The following is a 9,493-nucleotide window of genomic DNA, read 5'->3' on the forward strand; positions in this document are numbered from 1 at the left end:
CAACCTCTGTCACGACCTTAATCTTTTAAAGTATATCATCCAGATATTGTGTAGAATATGTCTCAGTCTAGGTTTATCTGATATTATCTCACTATTGCAGTTATGATCATATATTTTTCTCAGGACTGCCATGGAAATGTTTGTGTTCTTCTTATTGAATAATATCAGGAGGTATGTGACATCAATTTGTCCCCACATTGTTGACAATAACCTTTATTGCCTGGTTCAAGTGATAACTGACAAGTTTCTCTTCTATAAAGGTACTGTTTTCCCTTGTTAAATAGTAAACTGTTTATGAGAGATACTTTAAGACTACACAAGTATCCCATACTTCATAAACTCACCTAATACTTTTAGCATTAATTGATCTCATTCCCACTTTAATATTGTATGCCTTCTGTGTTAGTCCATTCTCACACTGCTATGAAGAAATACCCAAGAATGAGTAATTTATAAAAGAAACAGGTTTAACTGACTCAGTTCCACATTGCTGGGGAGGCCTCAGGAAATTAGCAATCATGGCAGAAGGCAAAGAAGAAGCAGGCACCTTCTTCACAAGGCAGCAAAATAAGTACATGCAAGCAGGGGAAATGCCACATCCTTATAAAGCCATCTGATCTCATGAGACTCACTCACTATCACAAGAACAGCATGGGGGAAACTGCCCCCATGATCTAATTACCTCCACCTGGTCCTGCCCGTGACATGCAAAGATGATGAGGATTATAATTCAAGATGCGATTTTGGGTGAGTAAACATCCAAACCATATCACTTTCTTCTGTGAATATCGATCCACATGTGAAAAGATACTTGCGATGAGCAAAGGTTTTACGTGTGAATCTCTGAACCCATATCCCTTTGTTATTCATAAGGCAGCATTCTACTATAAGGAGGTTTTCCTTTGCTCTGTTTGTTTGCTTGTTTATTTGTTCATTTATTATATATATCAGAATGGATTTATACTTTTTGTCAATGGATTATAATCCATTACTATCATTATTTACTTAGATTCTTAATTTGTCCTAGGGTAAAAGAGAGCCCTTCTTAGCTTGTTTCTAGGTGCTTTTGATATGATCTTCATCATTCTTTAAGCCTGTCTTAACTTTGTGGCACAGGAGAAGCTCCAAAAATATTATGTGCTTTCCCTGCTCCATGCCTGGAATCATCTTTTCATTCAGGCAGCTCTAGTCCCTTCTAGAACAGAATGGCATTTTGAAACCAAGATCTCAGCACTGGGTGTACTCATTGACATGTGTGACTCATGAAATTTATATACACACACATGCATGCACACAAACACACACACATGCACACACACACCCCATACTTATCTTTACAAAAGTATGAGTTCATACAGATACCTCCAATTCCAGTTCAACACTACTGGACACATTCTATTGTTTCATGTCATAATTCTACACTCCAGTGAGAAACATGTATCTCATTATTTTTAATATATGCACTCATTTGTTCAAGTCTAGAAAATTAAAAATGTAGTTTCAGAATTGCTAATTCATGATACAACAAAAAGTAAATCTAACAAGAGTTCAATTTTTCAGTTTTACAGTTTTTAACATAACGTTTGCACACATATAATTCAATTTCTTTTTCTATATGGACATACCTCTGTAAACAATACATGAAATATCCATCTCATAAAATTAATGCACACTTCCCAGTTAATGCTTTCCACCCAGAAGTAATCACTTTTCTGATTTGTTTTCACTAAGGATTCATTTTGTCTAATTTGAATAACTACAAATGGAAAGATACAGAATATTCTCTTTTGTGTCTGATTTCTTTTGCTCAGCATATTTTTGAGAATCATTCATGTTATTGTGTATATCAATGGTTTGTCTCTTTTATTTAGAATTAGCATTCCATTCTGTGAATATACCAAAAATTATTCATTCATCCATTGATAGACTTTGGGTTTTTTTATTGCTGTGAATAAAGTATCTATGAATGTTCTTCTGAGAAAAATACCAGAGTAGAATGCTGAGTCCTAGATATATACATTTATCTCTTCGTAGGAAATTATCAAAATGTTTTTCAAAATGGCTGTACCATTGTACTCTCCTACCATCTGTGGAAGAGACTTCCAATTCTACATTATTGCCAACATTTCATATTTCCAGTCTTTTTAATTATAGTAATTCTAATGAGTTTGTAGTGGTATATTGTGGTTTTGATTTTCATTTCTCTGAGGAGTAATTTTGATCACATTTTCATGTGTATATTGATCATCTGTGTGTCTGTCATTTGAGGTGATTGTTTAAATCTTTGGCCCAGTGTAATGTTTTTGGCGTTTTAATTGAAGCCAAAAATGGAAATTAAACTTAAAATTTGAAGATATTGAAGTTTTATAGTTTCTGGATATAAAATAGATGCTTTGCAAATTTAGTTGCAGTCAACTATTTAGTTGTAGTCTTGCCTATTCATTTTCCCTAAGTGTCTTGTGATGACAAAGGTTTTAAGTGTGGGGAGCTCTAATTTCTCATGGTTTTTTCTTAGGTTTATTGCCTTTTCCTATTCTGTGAAGTTATCTACCCAAATTTGAAAACAAATTCTCAAATGTGCTTCTTTCAGAGCATTGACATTATTGATTTTATCTAAAATTAATTTTTGTGTATGGAATGATATAATAATTGAAGTCCATTTATTTCTACACTGATTTCTCATTTGTCTAGCATCATTTGTTGAATAGACTGTCCTTTCTGCATTAATTTACCTTTGCACCTTGGTCAAAAATTAATAGTTCCTCTAAGTGAGCAAAAATTAACATGTCCTCTATGTTTATTTCTGAACCCTATTCTGATCCAATAATCAACTGGTTATCAACTCACCAAAATCACACTGTCTAAACTACAGTAACTGTACAGTAAGTCTTGAAATTGAATAGTATAAACTATACGATCTTGTTATTCTTTTCAGCATAGTTTTGACCATTATTAATTGTTTTTCTTATACATTTTAGAACAACTTTTCAATTTCTACCAAATACCTGTTAAAAGTATAATTGGCATTAAACTTCAGTTAGCAAAGAATTGACATCTTATTGAATCTTCCAATCCATGAACATGGAATAGCTCTTCATCAATTTACATCTTTTACAATTTCAGCATTAATATCTAGATTTAGTATAATGGTATTGCACACACACATTGAATATATTTTTAATTATTTTATGTATTTCACACTATTGTAAAGGGTATTTTAAATTTCATTTTGCAATACTCATTAACTTCTCTGTCAAAATACATTAAAATTTGCCTTTAGAGTTTGTATATTGCGACCTTTTTAAATTCATATATTTCTTAGGATTTTCTTCTCATAAAACCAGTCTGTGAACAAAGAGTTTTGCTTTTTCCATTTTGATATGTGTGCCTTTTATTTATTTTGTTTCTGCTTCATTGCACAGGTTAGAATCACCAGTTTAATGTTGGACATACTGAAATTGGTAGAAATGTACATCCTTGCATTGTTCCTACTTCTGGGGAAAGCATGCAGTGTTTGTCCATTATGTTAATGTCAGCTGTAGGCTTTTCATGTGTTTAAAATCAAATTGAGGAAGTTAACTTCTATTCTGGTTTGCCAAGAGATGATTTTGGCAAGAAAAATATCAGATTACTGAGAATTTAATCATGATTTACAAATGTTCTGAAACTATATGAATGTAGCAAATGTCCCTTAATGCATTGAGTTTAGTTACATCTAACTGCTTCATTTTTAATATGGAAATGTGCATATTTTGTAAGTCCTCACGGATTTACAAGTAGAGTCACATTCTAATTCATTTCCAGATTTTCTCAAATCAAAAAAAGAAAAAAGAAAAAAAATCAAAATCTATATAGGCATTTCTTTTTAATCATGAAGGGATGTTAAATATTATCAAATACTTCTTTGTCATCTGAGATGATATTATGACTTTTTAAAAATTCTGATAATGTAGAAAATTAATTGATTTTTGAATGTTAAATTAACCTTGCTGTTCTGGGATAAATACCAGTTGATCATTATATATTATTCTTTTTATTATAACTATATTTAATTTACTCATGTTTTGTTAAGGACTTTTGTATCCATCTTTATGATAGACATTGGTCTTGTACTGTGTTTATCCTGTTTTATTATCAGATTTATGTTTATCTCATGCTTTATTTTCTGATTGAGCTGTGTAAGATTGTGATTATTTCTTCCTTAAATATTTGGCTTGGAATATTCTATGTAGGAAGGTTTTTAATTATGAACTCAGCATTTTAATTGTAGTAATTGTAGACTTGTTCATTCCTACCTTTTAATCTCACTTTTTCTTCCTGTTTTGAATCTCTGTCGTTAAGTGCATGTTTTAAGATTGTGATGTCATTATAATTATCACTGATATTTATGGAATATTTCTCTATTTTCTAATTCCTGAACATTATAAAGTATCTATTTCTGTCATCTATAAAATATTTATGTCTATAACATTTTTAGATGTGTAACTTTTCTGATATTAATATAGGCACTTTAACATTTTTATTATTGGTGTTCTTTTTCTATCCATTTACTTTAAGCCATCTTAATATTAAACCATTCCTCTTACAAATAGCATACAGTTGGATTTTGATTTTTTTAAAAAACCAGGTTCTCTATGCCCTTATATCAGATTGTTTATTACATTTACATTTAATGTAATTATTGACAGGTTTACATCTTCCATCTTCTTATTTGTTTTCAACTTATCCCATATGTCTTTAGCTCTTTTGTTATGCTTTTCCTACCTTTTTTGGGATGATTCATTTTTGTTTATTATTTCATTTAATCTCCTATTGACTCTTTAGTTATATATTTTTCTTTTTTCAAATTTATTTTAATGTTCCTTTAGAAATTATAATATGTATTTATAACTTACCGTGGTCTATTTTCAAATAATATCATAGTCTTTCATAAACTATGTAAGATATTTCCTTTATTCCTGTGTAAAAACCTTGCAGTTGTGTAATTTTATTGACCCCTCTGCTCTCTGGTATGCTCCTATTGTCATATATATTAATGCTTTCCTTCTACATATGTGTTAAATCCTGAATTCATAATTATTTTAATAATCAATAATCTTTTAAGGATATGATAAAAATAAAAATAATTTTATATTTATCCCAATATTTGCCATTTCTTGATGCTTTTTGTTTAATCTTGTAGTTCTGAGCTTCCATTTAGTATCATTTCCTTTCAGTCTATTTTTTTTTTTTTTTTTTGCATTTTACATAGTGCGGTTCTACTTGTGACATTTACTCAACTTTTGTCTCTCTGAAAGTGTCTTTATTTCATTCTCAGTTCTTAAAAAATAGTATTGCTGCATATAGAATTCACAGTGACTGTTTTTTCCTACTCCTTATCCATTGTCTTCAGGCTTCACTTGTATATCATACACTATTAGCCATTTGTCTGATTGCTGTTCCCCTATATGCACATTATGCCTTTTTCTTGGACTGCCTTTACATTTTCCTCTTTATCTTTGGTTTCAAAAATTTAGTTATGATGTGCTTCAGTGCTACTTTCTTTGTATATTTACTCCTAAAGATTCATTGACTTTCTTAGATTATGAGGTTTTGAGGTTTCCTTTAAATTTGGACAATTTTGGCTGTTATTTCTTCAAATATTTGTTCCATTCCAATTGCACTTTTTTGTCTTTTAGAATTCCAGTTTCATACAAGTTAGAACACTTCTAATATACTACAGGCCACTGAGTTTCTGATAATCATGTAAAGTTTATTTTCTCTCTTCTGAATAATTTGCATAATTTCAGATTTGTAAAATTTATATAATTTATAATTTGTAAAACCTCAAATTGTATAATTTCTGTTGCCCTATTGTGACAGTTATCGATGTACTGATTACTAGATCCAAATTACCTTTCAATATCTACTTTGCAAAAATGGATGAAAATCTTAAAAGCAATTCTCACTAAGCATAATATTAAGCTTCTCAGTAGATGGTGTTTAAAGAGCATTCAGAAGAATGGGGTTGTATTAGTCTGTTTTCATGCTGCTGATAAAGACATGCCCAAGCTGGGAAGAAAAACAGGTTTAATTGGACTGACTTACTCCCAAATGGCTGGGAAGTTCTCAGAACCATGGCAGGAGGCAAAAGGCTCTTCCTAAATGGTGGTAGCAGAAGAAACCCATCAGATCTCATAAGACTTATTCACCATCATGAGAATAGCATGGGAAATACTGGCCCACATGATTCAATAGCCTCCCCTTGGGTCCCTCCCACAACACAAGGAAATTCTGGGAGATATAATTCAAGTTGAGATTTGGGTGGAGACATAGCCAAACCATATCACCGGCCTTCTCTTGTTGGTCTGGTTGCTGCACAATTGGTCAGTAGTGCAAATGTTGTGCTCTGCCCTAGCCATGTACCCAAAATATGTAATCTGTCAGTAATTTTGCAATCCTGGCTCAACCTGGTGATCACCTTCCCATAGCCCTTCCAATATGCTCCAAAATTCTAACTACAGCACAACCTGACCCTTCTGTGTGCCTGTCCCTGTATCCTTCCCTGACTTTAGAAGTTTGTTTTCTGTGAACTTCTCAATGCAGATACTGGGTAGTCAGGGCCATCCACCTGCAGCAGCATCCTGACTTCCTCTGTTCAATAGCTCATGGCTACAGCTCGCTTATCCTCTAGAGGTGTATTTCCCATAGCCGTCCAGATGATGACACCAGATTTACTCTAAGGACCTTCTCACCAGCTGTGGGTTACCTGCATCCCAGATGTTTGCTTCCCAGTTGCTTGGTGACTGTGGACCAGCTTTGGCCTAGGAAACCCAAAAAACTTATCTGCTATCCAGTGGGCTGCACCTCTACCTTTTCCAACAAGATCTAAACCTCAGCTTTCAGGAAGGCTCTGCCTTTCAAATTTGTCCTTCTCTCTCTACCTTATCTCAGACCTAGGTGACCTTTTAGAATTGTTTTACACTTTATAGTCTTCTATTGATTTCTGTCTCTTTACTAGACTGACTGGTACACCTGTTTTCAAGTTCATTAATCTTTCTTCACTGGTATTCAATCTGGTGTCAAATCCACCCAGTACAATTTTTATTTCATATTTGTATTTTGAAATGCTAAAATTTGAATTGTCATGATTTTTATTTCTTGCTTGGAAATAATTCTCATTTCCTTCCTATTTGTTTACTTCCTATTTTCCTTTACTTCTTTATAAACAGCAAAGTTTTAAGAATATGGAATATGTGGAATATTGTTGGTGCTGTTAGAAGTTTTGCATTCTATTGTTTTTCTTTAAAGAATGTGGTCTTTTATGGCAATGCTTTATTCTGTTGAAGTTTACTTGGGCCCTTTTGGTATATTGTTATGTAGGGCTAACACAGTCCTAAGTTATAACTACTTAGGACTACTACTCCTAAGTTATAACTTTTCGTTGATCTCGTTCTCCACTCTGACTATTCTTACAGAAGCTTTTATCTCCCAGCGTTATCCAAACTCTCTGTGGATATTTTCAGTTCATAACCCCAAGTGGTGGTTCCCTACTAGACATCAGCATTCAACAACATGCTCAAATTGGTATCTGGCCAAAGACTCAAAAAATTTTGTAACATTATCTTGGGTTTCTTTCTATACAACATCCTTCTTTCTGGAAACTTGCCTTCAATAGCCACCTCATCTGCCTTAATATCACTCTCCACTTCCTCTGCCCAGAGAAACCATTGTTCTCAATTTGGGTTCAATTTCTTGTGCTTGGTTTGAAAAGAGCCCCTAGAAGAAAATCTGTAGTCGATGTTGAGCACATCCTTTGCACTTTCATTTTTTCAAAGATCACAACCCGATTCTGCCTGAAAGTTGTTTCATACATGTTATTCAGTTTTGTAGAAGGTTTTTAAATAGTATGTATATCTTAGTCCAGCATTTAAATAGCAGGTAAGTCCTAGTCCAGAACTTGAAGTCATTATCTTCTTTTAAAATGAATTTGTGTTTATGTGTTTTAGATTTCACACGGCAAAATAAAATATACATGTTAAAAAAATTGGAAAAACAAACTGCAAAGAGGAAATTATTTGTAATTCCAACATTCATAGGTAACTACTGTTTTTCATTTGTTTGTTTGTTTTGTTTTTTGAAACGGAGTTTCGCTCTTGTTACCCAGGCTGGAGTGCAATAGCATGATATCAGCTCACCGCAACCTCCGCCTCCTGGGCTCAGGCAATTCTCCTGCCTCAGCCTCCTGAGTAGCTGGGATTACAGGCATGCACCACCATGCCCACCTAATGTTTTGTATTTTTAGTAGAGACGGGGTTTCACCATGTTGACCAGCATGGTCTCGATCTCTTGACCTCATGATCCACCTGCCTCGGCCTCCCAAAGTGCTGGGATTACAGGCTTGAGCCACCGAGCCCGGCACGGTAACTACATAACTACTGTTAACATTTAATTTGTCTTCTCTCTTTCTCTCTCTGTACACACACACACACACACACACACACACACAAAGTATATATAGGTAAAACTGAATTTGTATGATGTTAGAGGATACCTTCTATTTTTACAATCTGCTTTCCCACTTAAACCTTATTATGAACACTTCCATGTCATAATTTTCCACAACCAATAAGACAATATAATTTTTAGACAATGAAATCTTTCCTAAAATGTGACCACCACCCATAAAATTATAAATGGCTCCATATCTGATACAACTCTCAAGTTTTTCTCCAAATTTGAAAAAATATTTTTGAGTGAATCAGTCTATAATTTACATATACCTGTTTTATTTGTTTTTCTTTATTTTGTTTTATTTGTTTTTCTTCTCATTAGATCCAGTATTTCCTGTAAGCCTTGCGCTCTAATTGCATTTGGAAAACTAAGCTAAAATCATTGTAATTGAGTAATTTCTGATGTCAGATTGATGAAACTATGAAGGTTTATGGTACACAGTTCCACACGTTCAACAGCCTGATTGGGTTCATTACCTAAGTTACCATAGTTTCTTCCAAAATCATTAAAAAAAACCAACAAGAACCCTGCAATATAAGTGAAGCTCTGAAGAGAGGAAGCTGTCCTCAATTCAGAAGTAATAAAAGGTCAGTCTGCTTCATGGCTCTCTGCTTTAAACACTTTTTTTAAGTGACTGAAAAATAACGGTTTTTTCTCTGTTTGTCTTTCTTTTTCTTGCACACATACATACATACATAGACTTAGATGCTAAAATATCAGCAAATAGGTTTTTATCTAAATCCATATTTTTTTCAGTGTATATATGAAAGTAGAAATGAAAGAGCTCTGATGCTTCACTGTGCAGAAGCCACCTCTGAGCTAATTTCACAGGCCAGACCACAGCTGCTGTTCACCCACCTTTGAATTGGCTCAATATATCCTGTCTATTTGGGTGGATGTTATTGACTTGCCTCATTTGTCTGTGCTAACAGGATCTTCTTGGAGAAAGAAATAGAAGAAGAGAAGTGGGGATGGAAAAAAAAATAAGCAAAATAATAAT

This window comes from Saimiri boliviensis, chromosome 4 (genome assembly GCF_048565385.1).
Source record: "Saimiri boliviensis isolate mSaiBol1 chromosome 4, mSaiBol1.pri, whole genome shotgun sequence".
Taxonomy (NCBI): domain Eukaryota; kingdom Metazoa; phylum Chordata; class Mammalia; order Primates; family Cebidae; genus Saimiri; species Saimiri boliviensis.